Raw genomic sequence first — 18,230 nt, 5'->3', positions numbered from 1 at the left:
CACAGTAATAATGACAAAAGGTATTTTTTTATTGATTTGATTTAGAGACCTTAAGCTCAAATGACTATACTGTGCATTTAACAAAAGGGACACAGACATTAGAACTGTCAACATGTATTTTCAGGAGGTTTTGTTTCTGGCCATGTTTGTTTGTTTGTGAGCTGAGCAACTCAAAAAGTATAAAATAGATTTCAATGTAAAATTCTAAAAAAAACAACAACTAAAACTACTAGGTATAACAATATATATATATATGTATATATGTATATGTATATGTATGTAATAAAACATTTCCTTTAAAGATAAGGGAGTGTGTTGACTTGTTGGTGGTGTTTTGCGCTCCCTGAGTACTTCCTCCTTGCTTCGTTGCTGTGGGTTTGGGACTTTCACAGGAATAGTCACACCAAGCGTTTTCCATTTACCACAGTCCACATGAATCAATGGGGCACATTTGAGTCAGGCCTGGTGTTTACAGTGAATTACAGGCGCCAACTTCCTCATAAATATCAGTTTAATGGTTCACTGTACTTAAATGTGATGAAATTATATGTGCTGCTGGCTGCTTTTAGACGTTTTATCAGTTATGCCTCAGATAAGAGAAGAGCTGTGCATCCCACAGCTCTTCTCTGCAACGGTCATCAGGAACTCAAGAGGAAGCACGTCGAGTGTCTCATTCTGCAAAAGGTAAAATGATGGGGCTGTCCAGGTTGTTTGGCTGACTTTTTCATATTTCTTTTCCTGATAAGGTTAATTTACTTTTCCTGATAAACTCCGAGGAGCATTAAACGTCTGCTCCCCACAGTTTGAATGGTGGACTGACCTCAACTGACCGTGTTGCAGGAAGTATCTTGAACAAATAAGGTAAGAGATGTCGCGCCAAAACAACAGACCGTGAAAAACTTGGTATAAAACGCATACATTCACATAAAATCAATGTGATTTGACATGATTTAAAAGTTTAAAAAAAATGTCATCAGAAACAATTGTGGAGAGTGTGTTTTGACACACTACATTTAATTGGACGTATACACATATTTCAACAGATAAAGATAAATGGGTCAGCTGTGATCTGCTTGAATTAATTGAAGTCATTTGAATGGCAGAAAACAAACATTTCAGTCACAAGGTAGGACCATCTTTGGCATGTGAAATGGATTTTATTGAACGCAGTGGTCATTTGCGGCTATTTCTACAAATAAATGAGAAACTCTTTATAATGCTTAAGAATGAAATTGAGTAATTTTGAAATAGAGGGAGCATATGAGCTGTAATCACCTTTTGGACGTTGGAGAACTGTATTGTATTTGTTGTTTTTGCCCTTTGCAGGTATTTCAACAAGCTGCATTAATCTATTAAAATATAACACACGTGAATGGAATCAAAACATTGTGTTGACACTCACATGTGAATACAGTTGGTCATTTTAATGTGTAAAACAACTTATTGGCAAATGAGAAACTGTATTTTATTAGTTATGTTGGGGCTTTACAGAGTATTAATCAGGTAAAACAAACTGAGGGGGATTATAATCTGTCAGATATACCACAGTCAGTCATTTCATGAAGAAATAAGCTGTCAGTCTAATAAGTAAGAGCTGCAGTCATTTTTTGGCAAATGAAAAATGTCATGTTTGGGTCCTTTCTAACTGGTAAAAGAGAAGATGTATTATCTCCAAACTGTCATTTTGAGACAGAAACAAATGGTAAAAACAAATGTAAGGTTATATGAGGTTTTCCTAGTCAAAGCACTTAACACTGCAGGTATGCCATTCACTGATTCACATTCCCTGTCACACATGCAAGGAGCATTTTGAGGTGGAAACAACCTTTTACTCAATCATTATTATATTATTTTACTATATTATATTAGTTCCACTGTTCCTTTACAGAGTATTAATTAAGAAGAGGACAATAATTAGAACAATTACTTGTATTGGCCTTTTATAGGTACATCAGGTACATGACAGGGGGCGTGGTTGGCTTTCTTGTACAATCACGTCGGAGAGCAAATGAGGATATCAAATACTTCTATAAATATTGTGTTTTATGGTTAAAGCCACAATCCTCACTAGACTGGTGACTTGTGCATCCGTTATCAAGTGTTGTCTGTATGCTGACCTCTAGTGGACCTACTTGGGCATTGCAGCTGAATCACGTCTATTCTACTTTGTGTCCACTAGAGGACAGTAAGAGACAAGTCAAACCAGACAGTACTCGAACACCGACACAGCAATGACAGTGTGTTGAAAGTGAGTTGTAATAATAATAAGCACGACTCCACAATGGTGTGAGGGCAACAAAGAGCTGCATGAGCATACAGTGAACACACACACACACACACACACACATGCATTACATCATACACTGAGCAGACCTTTTCTCTCATCACTCTGTCATGTAGACTTGTCCAAACAGCTTTTACTTATCATGCTGCCCTGCTGAGTCATGATTTATCACTGGGCTGGTCTGATCACACACTTCTGCTGCTGCTGCTGCTGCTGCTGCTGATGTTGTTAGGCTCCACTGTCAACAAAGAACAGACTGTGCTCAGGTCAGGCTGATTTATCAGCCCGAGCTCTTTTATTGGAAACGTATCTGCCAGTCATTGTCTCTGCACTCTGCTCTTGTATTTGCTGCCAATGGCACTGCAACAGGGCAAGGCGGGCAACTGCCTGAGGCCCCAGAGATGAAAGGAGGCACCCTTAAAAACAGTGTTTACATTAGACCAGAGCCACACTGGATGAGTCTCTGAACAAATTGCTTTTCATGAAGGCGCAGGTTTTAACTGATTAGAGCGGGCTATGTGAGATGCATCTGAGAACCAGATCTGTGTGGCCACTCTGTAGGAGTTTTTCAGCAAGAATAGACCTGAGAGAATGACCTCTCAGTGCAGCTTCAGTGTCTATATCTGCCGCATAAGTTACAAGCACAAGACCTGTGACCCATTTCAAAGTAAAAGCACTCTAGCATTTCAATTTCCTGAATCAATTCACAAAGCTTTATTGTGAAATATTTGCAGGATTGACGGACGCAGAGCTTCATCATGTCCTGCCATTTAGTAGAGCGGAGTTTGTTGGTGTATTCTGTCAGAGTAAGTGCACCTAACAGCTGTGGATATGGGGAACATCACATCACTTAAGCTACATAAGCAATGTCCCAGCCAACTATGACCATAAGCATGCCCTTCACAGGTCTGTGCCACCGAATGGGGTGAGGGTGCACCACGGGGGTGTCTACATCTGTGCATACATAGAGGTGGCATGTATGCTTTTAGTTGTCGTTCATAGTCGTTTGGAGTGTGATAGTGTGTCTTCCAGTAAATAAGCTGATGTGATGTGGAGTGACGACTCCAGTTGCAGCATCTCTGCTCTCTATTCTCCTCCACTTTGAATGAGCAGGAGCCAGAAGATTAGTGGTGAAAGGGCAAGGTGTGCTGGACTCTGACAAACGTTAAATGCTACATACACAGTATAAACATTTGGAGCTGGTTCAATAAACAACATTACTAGATACTCATCTACATTGGTTGGGCTTTGGTTACACTCCAGCACCAAAGCTGCTCAAGAACGTGCTTCTGGAGCTGAATAATGTCTTCAAAAACAATATCGATTTTTACAGGCTTTAAATTTTATGTCAATTTTCCCCCTTGCCAGCTTGGTCATTCTTTGCAGATTCTATTTCATCTTCTTACAACTGCTTACAGCAGCAAACATTCACTATTATAGAGTAAATCCAGAAGTAACAAATAAAGCAGAATAAGGAAGTGTTTTTTTTTGTTTGTTTTTTTAAGAAATAATCACATTACAGCTTTTTGTATATATATGTATATATATATATATATATATATATATATATATGTATATATATATACATATATATATATATACATATATATAATATTATATTATATTATATTATGCTGAGCTAAGCTAACCAACCATGGCTTAAAATAAAAGACAGGCATGAGTAGTAGCCTACTTTCTACTTTTCATCTTACTCCTGGCAAGAAAGTGAACAATCCCTTTTAAACATTCTTTCTGGGTTTTATTGCCTTTGTTAGATTACAGTAACTCAGAGGTCTGACAGATAATATACGCAGTGTTCACAGTCAGGCTCTTAACCTTTCAGAAACAGCTGCACATCCCAAAGCTAACATTCTTTCGCAATATATACTAATTCTTTTAAACAACATTAATAAAATGGCCGCTCAGAGCATCAGTCATAACATTACAGAGTATTTTCTCTTTTTCTTTGAACCCCTGAAGAAACGCAAGTGTCTCTTATCATTTTCATTTGACATCTGTCATTTTGAGGTTTAGAAACCAGCAGTTGACATTTTTCCATTTTCTGCATTTTTTTTGAGTGACATCTCTCTCATCGATGTTGATCCACTATTTACATGAAATCAATTAAATTAAAAATCTGAATGCAAAAAAAAACAAAGTATCTTTACATGAGTGATGGCAGCTTTTACCAAACATACTGCTGTTTATTTCTTTTCCCACTGAAATATAGATATGAATTTGATGGACATCAATCAAAAATACTCACGTCACCTTTATTAACAAGTGTAATTTGAACACTGGACTGTTGACATGCTGTAGTTGTAAGTGATTCTGCTGCTGGTGTCGTCCTGTTACATAAGAATGAGCTGATGTTGAGGACAAACAGTCCTTCAGCCTCCTGGCTCCGAAAGTTTCATCTGTTTAAATCTTACATGAAAACACATCGAGAACAAGTGAAGATGTATATCTCATGTATATTTTCTGTCAACATAATGATGAACACCTTTCTTATCACAGGACATGGCCGTGGTACAGGTTCTGGAGCGTGGAACTTTCCAGCGGACAGAGGTTTCTGTCTCAGACAGAGGAGGAGGAGGATTCTCTGTGTGCGTATCATGCACATATATGGATGATTCTCGTAAAATTAAATTCCATCTAGTAAATCTTTGGTATGTCTCTGAGCCTCAGCCACTTGCTTTTTTTTTTTTTGGAAACTACAGTGTTTCGTCACACTCGAGAGAAATACTTTGAATTCCTCAGAGTCTGCTTGATGTAGTTTGCTGAGTGGGGTAATATAAATGTTTATTCAGGGCCTGCCTGCACTAATATTCATATCACTTTGGCTCAAGGAGGATGACTCATATGAATCTCCCACTATCATTGTTTTCCTTGATCGGTCATTTGGGGAGAGACTGAAGAGCTACATCATTATACACCTTTCAATATTTACACTATTACCACGGGCAGCTACCATAAAAGGAAGGACAGATCCAAACTGAACTGCTGGTCAGTGAGTCATGAGAAGCAAAATCACATGTTTAAATCAATCACAAGTCAAGGATTCTTCCTAAAGAGACACACGGTATTCTGATTATGCAGAAACTGAACAGGGTAGTGTGTCACTGTGAAAAACTGACTTGGTCAAAGTTGAATTAAGTTTAGTTATTTTACACTCACAACAATTTGTGATGGCGAATTTAACTCATCCTTAATACACAACAGTAGTGAACACACACGGCTTGTGCTCAGCACTTACCTGCACCCGGAGAGCAGTGGGGCATTGGGTGCCTTGCACAGGGGAAACCTTCAAGGGCTGCACAAAACACAGTTCCCATACCGGGAGTTGAACCCAGGCCACCTGGGTGAAAACCAGGAATCCTAACCGCTAGACCATATGGGACACGATGGTTTTTTATACTGACGATGAGACCGAATTCATTCTCTGCGAGATTCAAGAATTTGGTTTTTAACGTAAATGGATGGTAGAACATTGTACTAACTGGTCACCAGCTTAAGTTAGATTTTATAGTTCAACTAGAAAATGCCTAATACTAACTAAATTTTTTAATAAATCTATTTCCTGCTAGTGCTTGTTTACTGAGACAGGGACAGTAAGTACAGGAAGTGAAATCAACCACAAACCATAATAATAACATTATTCATAACAATTACATGATGTAGTTGAGCTACTGCATACAGAAACTTGAGTACTTGACAAACTGCTCTTGAAATGCTACCTTGTTAGAAGAGTGAGGTCATGCACATTGTGCCATTACAGTTACCTTTTTAGCTGAGTATTTATGTCAGCTTCCCAGTTTGCATGTTCTCCCTATTTGTGTGTGGGTTTTCTCCAGATTTTCTCCAGGTTTCCTCCCACATGTCCAAAAACATGCAGAAGTCAATTGTACACAAATGCAAATAGGTGTGAATATGTGAGTGAATGCATGGTCTTCGAATGTTGGGCCTGCGATGGACGGTGACGTGTCCAGGGTGTATCCCACCTTTTGCCCTATGTCAGCTGGAGACCCTCATACAGAGGATAAAGCGGTAAACAATGGATGGATGGGTGATTGGTTGGAATCAGTCAGTTGCCTAGTAACCTGTGTAAGACATAACAATGGAAAGTGAAAAGATTTAAACTGGCTCCTGTGCTGATTATACACAAAATGCATCCTTCTATATTAACTGTACGAAGCATTTTACGAAGAATTCTACACATCGCAACAGTCCTTCAGCAGGGTCTGCTCTGGCAATGATCCTTCACGCAAAGAAAGAAAAAAACAGAGGTCAAGGTTTAGGATCATGACACTAGGACACTATTTGACTGACCATACATCAAAGATCTTTATAATGTACTTTTTTCTACATATTTAATTGACAATTGGTACACAGAAGATGCCATCATAGTAAACAATGTCCAATAAATTCAATAATCAATGCAACAATTTTCAAAACTATATAATACAAATGTTGTGAGTGATGGAGGTGGAGTGTTTGCATATTGTCTAGCTAAAGGTTGGAGATAAAAAAAAAAAAAATGACGTGTTGTCACAATTCCATGAGTTGCCATTTTGTTTACTTGGAGTAAATAACTACCGGTAATCTGTGTGGTTTGTGTTTCCATCGCACCTCAAAGTTTCGGAAAAACGACACTCCTCCACCTACTCCTCAGCAAACCTGGTCAAAAGAGCCTGGATCCCATTATACGTCCTTTTGTCTGAAATGACTGATATCTTAATGAATAACTTCTTCTTTCTTCTTTTAAAAGGTCTTGTGGGTTGCAGGTGTAACGCTGAAACATCTACAAAAGGTGCTCCACCAATCAGCGTTCTTCAACACACAGCCCCGCCTCTCTAGAGTTCCTGGTAATCTGAAAAGTCCCTAGTTGCGAGAAGGTGCTTGTTTAGGTGAAAGTTTGCGGTCGAGTGAAAGTTTTTCCCAGGGTAATTTCAGTGGAAACGCACCAAGGTTTTTCAAAAATCCTGGGTAAATGAGAAAAGTGCAAAACAATGAATTGGCATAATATACAAATGACTAATCACATTTTTCTTCAGCTGGTCACTTCAGCCGAAGAAGCAAACAACCATGTTTACTATTATTCAGATTCCATGTGACAGAACAACACAGTTCACTGGTGTCTCTAACCCATACAAGCGTTCTCAGACGGTGTCCTGAACACCAATTTTAAAATGTCTTCACCATATGTGTCACAAACTATCCTTCAGTCTTGAAAGTATGACAAATTAGGCAGAGAAATGATAAGGTAAAAATAACACATTGATTATTTTCACATGTTTCTAACGTAACAGACGTCTCTATAACTGAGAAACTATTTGCTTTGATGATGTGGTCTATGTAATGATTCTTCTGGCATGTTCTCCGTTGGCACGCGATCACACACTGAAATGCTTTTGTTTATGCAATATTGTGCAACATGAGGCATGCTAAAATAATCTGACACGTCTCGTCTGGTGTGTTACTTATAATCACGTGAGTTATGGGATGGTGTTTCATAAGTGAGGAACTTAACTCGGAGAAAGTCGAGTTGACTACATGACCAAAAGTCTGGGTCAGTGTTTGGAACATAGTCTTTCATCAAAATGTTGCAGCGAAGAGACCCATTAGATTTTTTTTCACATTTGAAAAAATGTTTTGTATATGTAAAAATGTATATTTTTCAGCTTTTTATATGAACAAATGTTCTTACGTTCTAACCATTGTCGAAGGAGTTCACACAATGTTGATGAAGCCTATCAGCTCCACGTGACTCTCTATTTCTCAGGCACAACCAAACAAAGCTAGAAGACTGCCAACAGGTTGTGTATGACATTAGAACACAAATAAATGTAGAACGTTTCAGTTTCAGTGTTTTCTAATGCTCGAAAAAACATGCTTGTCCTGCAGTTTGACAGGACAAATACTTACCCCTGCAGTGCTGCTGTATACCCACAGACGCTCCCTCTGTCATGTCTGATAGTATTGCTTGACAGAGCAACTGTTTTCAAATGAAGGATTTCTGCTCATGAAATCGAAGAGAGGCAGAATATAAATAATCATCAACAACAAAAATCACTCAATGCAGCTTTAATTTAGCAAAGTTGTCATTTTGAAGTTGTGAAATTGGGCAAGATAGAGCCGAGAAACTTCAGAAGTGTATTTGAGTGGCAGGTTTGGACATGTGTGTGGCTGGGCAAATGAATCTTATGTAATGATGTAGAAATTACTACTAAGAACTCATGGGTCAGAATGCAACTGGTGTGATCTCATCACAGTCTAGACTCTGATTGCACTACACTGACAGCATATTTTCTCCCTCGAGTGTTACAACACTTTGCTCATCCCAAATCAAATGAAATTCTTGTGTGTGTCAGACTGGAGCATCCAGCTCTCATACACACACCGTTTTGACTAATTAGGGGATTAAAAGCAGAAGCAAATGTTTATATTCACCCCATGACTCCTCTGGTTTGGATCATTCTGTACAGTAACAGGTGCAGTTCCAGCTCACAGACAGAAGCTGTCCTCAGTTCACAGACAGGCCAAGATGCTGTCGGGGATCAAAGGTCAGCACGTGGTGTGGCTAGACATCAGCAGACACATACGCACAATTAATATATAAGAAGCGTAGGAATGTGCAAGAGTGACAGGTTGCGTGTATTGTGTTGGCTGTGTGTGTAAAATAGAGGGAGGGAGACAGAGAGGTACTGTAGCTAGTGCTTTAACTCACACATCTTAAAGCTTTTCCACAGTGATGGGTACATATCGACCCAGCTTTCACAGCGTCAGTCTCCTTGAATTGAATTACAACTCCCCACACACACATATATGCACACAAAGTGCCATGAGGTCAGACAGTAGCATGAATAGTGGGTGCATTAATCAGTCAGGCCACCCAGTGTTCCAGTGTTTCAGTGGTGCCTGACACAAAGCCAACAGTGATCTGTTTCTTTTCAATGGAAAAGAACTGAAGTGCCACTGGAGAAGTGAGCAGATCACAAGGTCCCAGTGAACCTGAGTTCAGTGTACGTGTTACTCTCTGACGCAGGACCTCTACCGTTAATACCACCGGGGGGGCAACAAAGTCGGTACTTGTCAAAAGATATACGTTCATTTATGTAACACCTGAGCTACAGTGGACACGTGTGCGGCATGTCATCACGCACACATGTGTCGTTCATACATGGAGCAGGTTTGCTGCAGAGCTGCCAGGGTTTGCCTTCAAAAAAGATAAAGCCATAAATAAGTAGATCTACAGCACCAGGGTACCAAAGTGGCAGGAGTGCCACCTTCTGCTGCAGCACACCTGCCTTATGGTCTGTTTTCATGGACGCTCCTCTGCATGTCATGGTTGTAATGAGAGTTACTGGATGCTTTGTCTTTTTTTGACCGTCCTCTGTGGACTTTAGAGATGACTGTGTGTGAAAATCCCAGGAGATCCACAGTTTCTATAAGATTTAGACTAGTTTATTTGGAACCAACAACCACTGGCCTATCAGCATCTTTGCTTTGAAATGAAAAATGAGCAGATGTACGAGCAGAGCACTGGGAGAATGAATTCACCTGAAGGTAGTGCTAATTAAACACAGGTGACTGGAGGAGACAGTCGTTTTAACTTTGTGATTTGTCACTGGTGAAAAAACGGACACATTTCATTTTACGTTTGTTTTTCACGAAGAACAAGGATGCTGCTTTATGTCTTTTGGTTTTATAGTTCAGTCGTCAGACCCTGTGTTAATAATTTTGGTTTCCTTTGGTTGACTGACATTTTAAATGTATGCTGTCTGAAAAATGTACTTTATTTTCCCTTTACAAGCTGAGACGGTTACAAAAGAAGATACAAGAGCAGACAAAGTGAAACAGGAAGTAACATAAACCACCAAAAGTGCAAAAGTATTAAAAAGCCATGAAATCAAAACAAACCAAATTCAACTGAAACACAACAATCTCAAGACAATACAGGCGTCATGATAAGTGAGATCACATCTTTAGCCAAAGCCATGACAGATGCATTTCAGATGTTCTAAACTTTTAACTCCTTTAAAATCTCCTTCAAAACCTCAAAATATAAAGACTCTTTCTAAACAACAACAAAAAACGTCCTAAAACCTGATGCTGTTATGCTTTTAACATTCACTCAGAGCTTTATCTGAACTTGTATTCACTCTTTATTGGATATTGAGGATATCTTTGCAACTACTAATATTACAAAACCTAAAAAAAAAACAGGTGATGTATAATATTTGCAAAACATTGCTTAGTGAGTGGAGCACCTGAGGTAATGTAAAAACCAGGTTTTTGTTATCCGATGCTACAGAGCGGAGAGAGAGTTAGTCCAGGAGAGAAATAAAATGTGGAAAGAAGTGGGCATATGATGTGGAGCCAGGAAGAGTGAAAAAGAATATATCCAAACCAAACTAATGTACAACGTGTGGTCCATTTGAGAAACCTTCTTGCTCCGGGTGCACTGAGGCCTGGTGTGGATTTCCAGATGTGTCTTCAGGCCCTGACTTATGTAAGGTGTGAGGAGTCGGCACAGTGGGGGCAGCCATTAGCTGTCTGCTCTCTTGATTGAAGAAGTTCAAATGTTGATTCAGTCTCAGTACACGACACATTTCTCTTTTCACTAGCAGGCATCATTAACCCTCTCCCTTTTCTATCCTCTTGTGCGCGAGCTTGGATGTTATGAATGAAAACATATAGGCCCACCATGACTGTATTTCATAAGGTTTGGACCTGGCAACATCAATTCATTTGTCGTGCAAAAGTCACTCTTTTTTCTCTCCGCATGAGCCAAAGTTTGCTTGGACCACTCCTTTGTGTTCACTGTGGTCCCTGGATTGTGTGTGTTGGTTTACTCACCTGGATAAATGATGCAAGATTTGACAAAATTGACAAAACAAGAGGGTCACACCCATTCATGGTTACTGTCAGACTGCAGCACTCACTGCTAGCTACAGATGGAACGTCCACAGTTTTGCATGTTTTAGTCAGTGTTCGTATTACACCATGACATTTGGAAGAGCCCTATTTTCAGATGGCACGGCTTCTCAAATATACTAAAATTCCTCTTTAAATTGTAAACCTTTTTGACCCGAATTACCACTAACATTTACATGATGTTTCAGTGAAGGTGCAGCTGTTTCTATCCTCTCTGTGTGTCCTGCTTTTAGTGATTTAAAAAAAAAAACACAAATGCGGTTGCAAGCAATTGTCCTACTTTGCGTCTTCCATGCTGGAAGACAAGTGCTTCTTAATGACGTCCCTCCCGTGGCATTGCTTTGGCCAATGCAAGTTATGATGATGACATTTGATGATGGTCAATGGACGGAAAAACTTCCGTATGCAGGAGAGGTAGCCACAAGCTCACACACATGCACAGATGGGTGAGGTGCATACATGTGTGAATATCCATCAGTCAATCTTTATATGTGATACTCTTACCGTAAAAATGACAGTATAAACACCAATATATAAGACCTAATTCAATGTAAAAATACACACACACACACACACACTCATACACACCAAAACTGTCCGAATACTGGCATAACCCAGCGGCTGTATTCGGGAAAAGTTTACATGAATGACAGTGTTACCGGAATACTTCCATACCCCAGTCAATAACTGTGTGTATTAATACTGTGTGCATGAAAACGTCCTCACTGTGTGTACCGTAGCTCAGCTGGCAAGATTTGGCTATCAAAAACAAAAATAGATCACAGCCCGAGTATCTGGGTAACAGGCGCCTGTCAACTGCCAGGAACTTAAAGAAGCACCCAGCTCTACATCATTAGCAGTGTTTGGAATTTAAAAGAACGGCGTTATTTTTTCAGTAACGCGGTAATCTAACTAATTACTTTTCCCGTCGTTACAGCGCCGTTAACGTTACTGGACGTAAAACGCGGTGCGTTACTATGCATTGATTGAATAATTATTGTGTAATCCCAACGCACCCCTGGCTCACAGCTAGTGAGGAGGCGGGTTAATAACGAAGTAAACGATTATGATTGACCAAGGCAGAGTCACGTTTCACGCATTCCAGCATTCCAGCGCCACACACACAACAGCTAAACAGAGAATCGATGAAGCAGCAGAGAGGGCGAGTCAGGATGTTTGTGGCGATAAAATCACTTCTTCATGTTCATTGTGATCAAAGGCAAGAACGTACATGTAATGTGTACATGTAATGTGTACATGTAATGTGTACATTATGTCCCGGAGCAAAAACTCCGTTGTAAGCAATTCTAATTTAATGAAGCGTCTCACAATGGCACACGCATCTACAAAGTTAGTTGCCAAAAACACTGATTATTGAGAGTTTGATTTATTTCATTAAGAATAAGACGACAGAGCTAAACACACTTTTTTGTTGTTTAAAAGTTTACTTTTGTTGTCTCAGGTTGAGAGAGTTTGATTTCATTTGCTAGAGTTAAATGCACTTTATATGGTGTAACTTTTTACGTTTCTTACAAAGATAACACTTGAAGTGCAGGATAAACATCTTGCCGTCTGTCGACGTGCAATAAATATAGAAAGTTATGTCCAAACATCTGTCTGTTCTACTCATTTCAACTGACTTGTGAAAACTGCACAAAAAAATCCAAATAGTTACTTTTATTATATAGTAATTCATTTACTAACTCAGTAACTTTTTGGAACAAGTAGTGAGTAACTATAACTAATTACTTCTTTAAAGTAACGTTCCCAACACTGATCATTAGTGGCAAAGCAGGTGGAGGGTGCTGACTCAATGGCTGTAACCTTTAATTATGCAAAAGCTGTCACTGATGGAGATGAACAAGCTTGTATGCTACGGTGTTGGAGGAGTTGCTAGCATTGTCAACTGTGGATTCTCATTCTCTTCTCTTTGAGCAAGATCATCATAAAACATCCTATGATGTGTCACAGGAGGGAACAGCTCCTGACAGAAGAACATTTGGTACCTCAACAGAGCCAGATGTTTGGAAAGCCAAAAATAAGACTTTTACCATTTTACTACTAGAGGACCTTCAAAATGAAAACCAGTGGGTGTTTTATTGCCCTGTAAGAAGCCTTTTTTGAATAAAGGCTTTTAGCCCAATTTCAACTTGTTCCTGCTCCATGCATCTATGTCTGAAGTGCACCTCTGTCCATCTGTCTTTGTTTGTATCGTGATGGTCATTTGTTTAGTGTAGGCAGTAGCAGTGATTGCATTGGAGCTGGTGATGTATGAGTAGGAGGAGTTTTTCTTAAAAAAGAATAACTTGGAACAGTCTCGCCCACAATCATTATTGATGAATCAGCTGATGGTGTTTTTCCTATTAGCTACTGAAAGAGTCAGGCTGTCACTATGAATCAAGCGTGTGCCAGTGGAAACTGTCAAACACAAGTCCCAACATGTCTCCTCACCTTACTACAGGTGTGGGTATTGTTAAGGCGCGCAAGTTTACAAAAGTGCTGATATGACATAAGGGAGGAAAAGAAGGCCAAGTCACAGATAAGTCAATGAGTAAAGACTGAGTACAGACAGAATTCAGATACATCACATATTCTGCTTATCTTATGTTTGTTTGGTTAAACTACCTGTGCACGCTGCACATGATGGATTGTATTATCTTTTATATGAAAAAAAAATCAAAAACAAATGGCTTGAGTGCAAGTTTTTTCAAAGATATACGTGTATATTTGCATATCACGTAGACTACTACAGTGTGAGCTGCATGAGCTGTTATTCTTCAAACTGTTGTAATGGAAATGCAATGTTTTACTTAGTAATTTACACCATGCCGACCATGGCCAAAAGCAGAAAACATGTTATTCAAAACATTGAAAAAATATTAATAGTTTTTTATGAAATCTGGTTATTTAAGACAACCTACATCCCCCAATATCAGTATTTATTGTAAGATAACCTAATATATATATATATATAAATATATATTCAAAGTTTCATTCAATATATTCAAAGATTAATGTCCTGAACGGCATGCCATAGTATATATATATATATATATATAAATATATACATTTATATACACACATTAATGGAATCAAATTATCATTGGATGTCTTCAAACTTCCTAATGAAATGCAGTTTTTGCTATAGGTTTTAAGGGATTAAGGGAAAGGCCACTACATGACACAGCTTGGGTTTGACAGTGTGGAAAAGTTAGTAATTGCAGGCCACAATTTGAGAAAAATGCAACAGCACATACCACCCCCTACTGTCCGCCAAAGCTCCACACACAAAATACTGGAAGTCATTTGTCAACTCTGGATGCACATTCTCTGCCATTGTCTTTGACTCACTCGCTAACATCTGTCTATTGTCTCTGCTTCAGCAGTGGAAGCCTTTCCAGCTTCATGTGAAGACTCCAGTCACACACTGTGAAAGCATGGGCAGTGTGCACACAGATGGGCAGGTCAGTAAGACCCCGTTCAGACCTGGACTTACATGAGCTGATCACAAGTGGACAGTGCTAAGTAAAGGTCTGAACCCAAACACCAGAACCATATTCAGAGGTTTGTGGTCACATTCATGTGCATGCGTCTGATCTTAGTTAAAAACTGAGTGCAAGTACATAGATTTGTTTGTACCTACCATTGCAATATGATTTCTTCTGTTTTCAGCAGCATGAGCAGGACATGGTTCAAGCAACTTTGTCCTTACACCAGCTATAGTAGCCTATGTTATGACATTTTACACAAATATGATTACTTTTGGACATGTAGTTGGTGTAGTGTTTAGCACTGTCACCTTTGCAGCAAAAACAAGGGCCTTTCTGCATGAAGTTTGCATGTTGCATGACGGTTTTCTCCTGGTTCTCCAGGTTCTCCAGGTTCTCCCATAGTCCAAACACATGCAGAGGTTCATTGGACACTCGTGTGAGTTCATTTGTTGTGTGGCCCTTTAATGGATTGGCAACCTGTCCGGGGTGAGCCCTGCCTTTTGCCCTATGTCAGCTGGGATTGGCACCCACGCCACACACGACCCTCATGTGGAGGATAAAGCAGTAGGCAATAAAGATTGAAGATTGAATGACTTTATTCTTCCCCCAGGGGGAAACACACATTCACAACAGCTCAGTTAAGAGATGAGAATAGAATAAAAATAGAATAAAAATAAATAAAAATAAAAATAAAAATAAAAATAAAAATAAAAATAAAAATAAAATAAAATAAAATAAAATAAAATAAAATATAAATGAATGATTACTTTTTTTTCAAGATATTATAAACAAATCTAACCCCGGAAAAAGAAAAAAAAACACCAATAAAAGAACAATAGTGCTGTAGCTTGCATAGCTTGCATTTTCAACCCGGCTTATTGCTCAATGCATGCACCTTGTTTGAATCACTTGATTTATGATCAAGATGGACGAGAGGATGAGATGATCATTCAGGACAGATGTTAACAGATTTGATTTGATTGAATGGTTTCTTAGTGACAGGTCTGAAATAAATGATTTTTAATTACAGTATGGCAACGGCTACAGACATCGAGGCCTTTTTTTCTTTCTCTTTTCCAAAATATTTTATTTATTGGTTGGTTAGGACATGAAGAGGATTTTACCAAAAAAAAAACAGCCTATTTTAATTAAGTATTTTAATGGAACAACTGTGTCAAAATATGTTTCCTTACATTTTGCTAATCTTCATTTAAAACCCTGACATTTAAAGCCATTGCTCATGTCTACAAATAGTGTATCATAGAATCCCTCATGGTGACAGATTCCTCACACAAGGAGTTGAATAATAGGTGTGCTTAAATGTTCTCAAACCGTAAAAGTTGTGTTTGTGCTGTGGACATACCTCAGATGATCCTTTAAGCAGATCAGCTGTATACACAGTCTGTCCTCCTCGTCTCCCCATCTCTATTATAAACTGGCTGTTTTTAATTCAAGGCCATTCCTGACGTCAGCACTTTTGGAGAGGAACCTGCACGCATTCCTGCGATGAGGAGGGATCCAGACCGAGACTCATTCCCCCTCTTCCTCCCCCTGCACTGCACTTATCAGCCAAGACAACAAGCAGAACTCTGTGCAGACAGCCTGATGGATAGATCAATTTATGCAAACGTTTTTATTTTGTTTTATATTTCAATTTTTACTCCCAACTGCCAGAAAAATGACACAGTGCCACATTTTATGCAACAAAACTGTACGACTTTATTGTTGAGCAGCCTTTTGCAGAGTGACCACAACATGTCACAGGAGAGGGAAAAACACGTTTATTATTTGAGTTACATCTGCTGTGCTGAACCAAAAAGCCAGATTCAGACATGTTTCAATTGTTAGATCTTGTGCAGTATGTTGTATTCAAAAACCTTTGCATTGTGTGCGCCTATAAGACAGCTGTCTTGGCAATAGGAGACAAAATCAGTCTTTCATTCTTCTCTAACAGTCACTTTTGATGTATCGTGGCTGCTGCTCAAGCATCTTTTCTCATTTTTCCACAAATCACTGAGAAGCAGTGGTGCAGAGAGAGCAAAAACCACAGTGCACAAAGTAAGCCTACATCACATCATGCAGTGCAACTGCTTTCCTTTAAAACAGGTGCCATAATTCTTTTAGGAACATGAACTTTAATTGTGCTCAACACGGGAGCTCTAAATCTGGAAAATGTCACTCTGAAAGCCTCTTCACATACTGTAGCTTCTCTATGAGCCTCTGAAAAGTGTTGGATTTAATCAGAAATGGTCATTATTTCAGAATCTTCAGGTTCAAGATAGGATTATAGTGTGCTCATGTGTGCAAGAGAAACAGAAAATATTACATTTCTGCATTTGTGACATTAAATGAGAATTGCAGTTGGATAGCCTGAAGTGAATGAGCCAAAAATAAAATAGTTAATAGTAAAAAGAGTAAATGAGCAAGCTGGGCAATGAAATTTCAGCCAAAGAAAGTGTACAGTATACTGTGCTATACATATTTATACAGTGTATAGTGTCTGTGTATAACCTTAGTGAAAATAGGATAATACAGCATTCATGTCATCAATAATCTTTTAATGTATTAAACCTTCTATTGTTTTTCTGGTGCTGGTCAAAGTTTCATTAAAGCTGCATGATAGTTAAATACTAAAGTTTTGGGATGGAGGCTCTCTGTATATATATATACATATATATATATATATATATATATATATATATATATATATATATATATATATATATATATATATATATATACATATTTACATATATATATATAAATATGTATATATATATATATACATATATATATACATATATATATATATATATACTGTATATATTTACAGACAGACACATGCTCTATGTATGCAAGACTTTTTTAAGTTGCATTGCAGTGTAGACATTGGGATTGGTGATTGATTAAGTTATTGGTTATCAATGAAGCTAAAAACATCCTGCCCACCCCAGGTTTAAAGGACCAGTCTGTAACACGAGGAGGGTGTATTGGCAGATATTAAATAAACTATGCTCGTATAATGGTTTGAATGTAAAAGTGAGCGCTTTAAGCACTTTAAGAGAACAAATGTTGTCATTCTTTCTGGTATCTCAAGGCCACCATAGTTCCCTGATGCACCCATGATGAAAACTAGGGATGAGTCTGCAGTCTCACCAGTAAATGTCAGTAACACTTACCCACTCTTAACAATTCAATGCTTGTATAAATGACGTCATCGCTGACTCACAACTGTCTTGTCTAATACAGTAACAATACTGTTGTTGTATATCTGCTCCTGGTCTCTCTCTCTCTCTCTACCTCACCTCCTTCTTGTCCTTTCTCTCCCCCCTTTCTGTCCCCTACCTCTCATCTGTCTCCCATTTTTCCCTTTCACCCCAACCGGTCGAGGCAGATGGCTGCACATCTTTGAGTCTGGTTCCGTCAGAGATTTTCTTCTTCTGTTAAAAGGACTAGTGTTTTTAGTAATTGTTGGTTTGGTGTGTTACTCATTGTTACTGTTACACAGTTTAGTGTCA

General features: G+C 38.7%; 1 non-coding gene across 1 annotated transcript; it reads right to left on the bottom strand.

Annotated features, from left to right (window-relative positions):
* Window positions 1–5,612: 5,612 nt before the first annotated feature.
* Window positions 5,613–5,684, bottom strand: trnae-uuc. Its single transcript has one exon. It is a non-coding gene; the product is annotated as a tRNA-Glu (tRNA).
* Window positions 5,685–18,230: the final 12,546 nt, after the last annotated feature.

This window comes from Solea senegalensis, linkage group LG8 (assembly GCF_019176455.1).
Source record: "Solea senegalensis isolate Sse05_10M linkage group LG8, IFAPA_SoseM_1, whole genome shotgun sequence".
NCBI lineage: Eukaryota > Metazoa > Chordata > Actinopteri > Pleuronectiformes > Soleidae > Solea > Solea senegalensis.
Note: the sequence above shows the minus strand (reverse complement) of the source record. Positions and strands in the feature narration are given on the sequence as shown.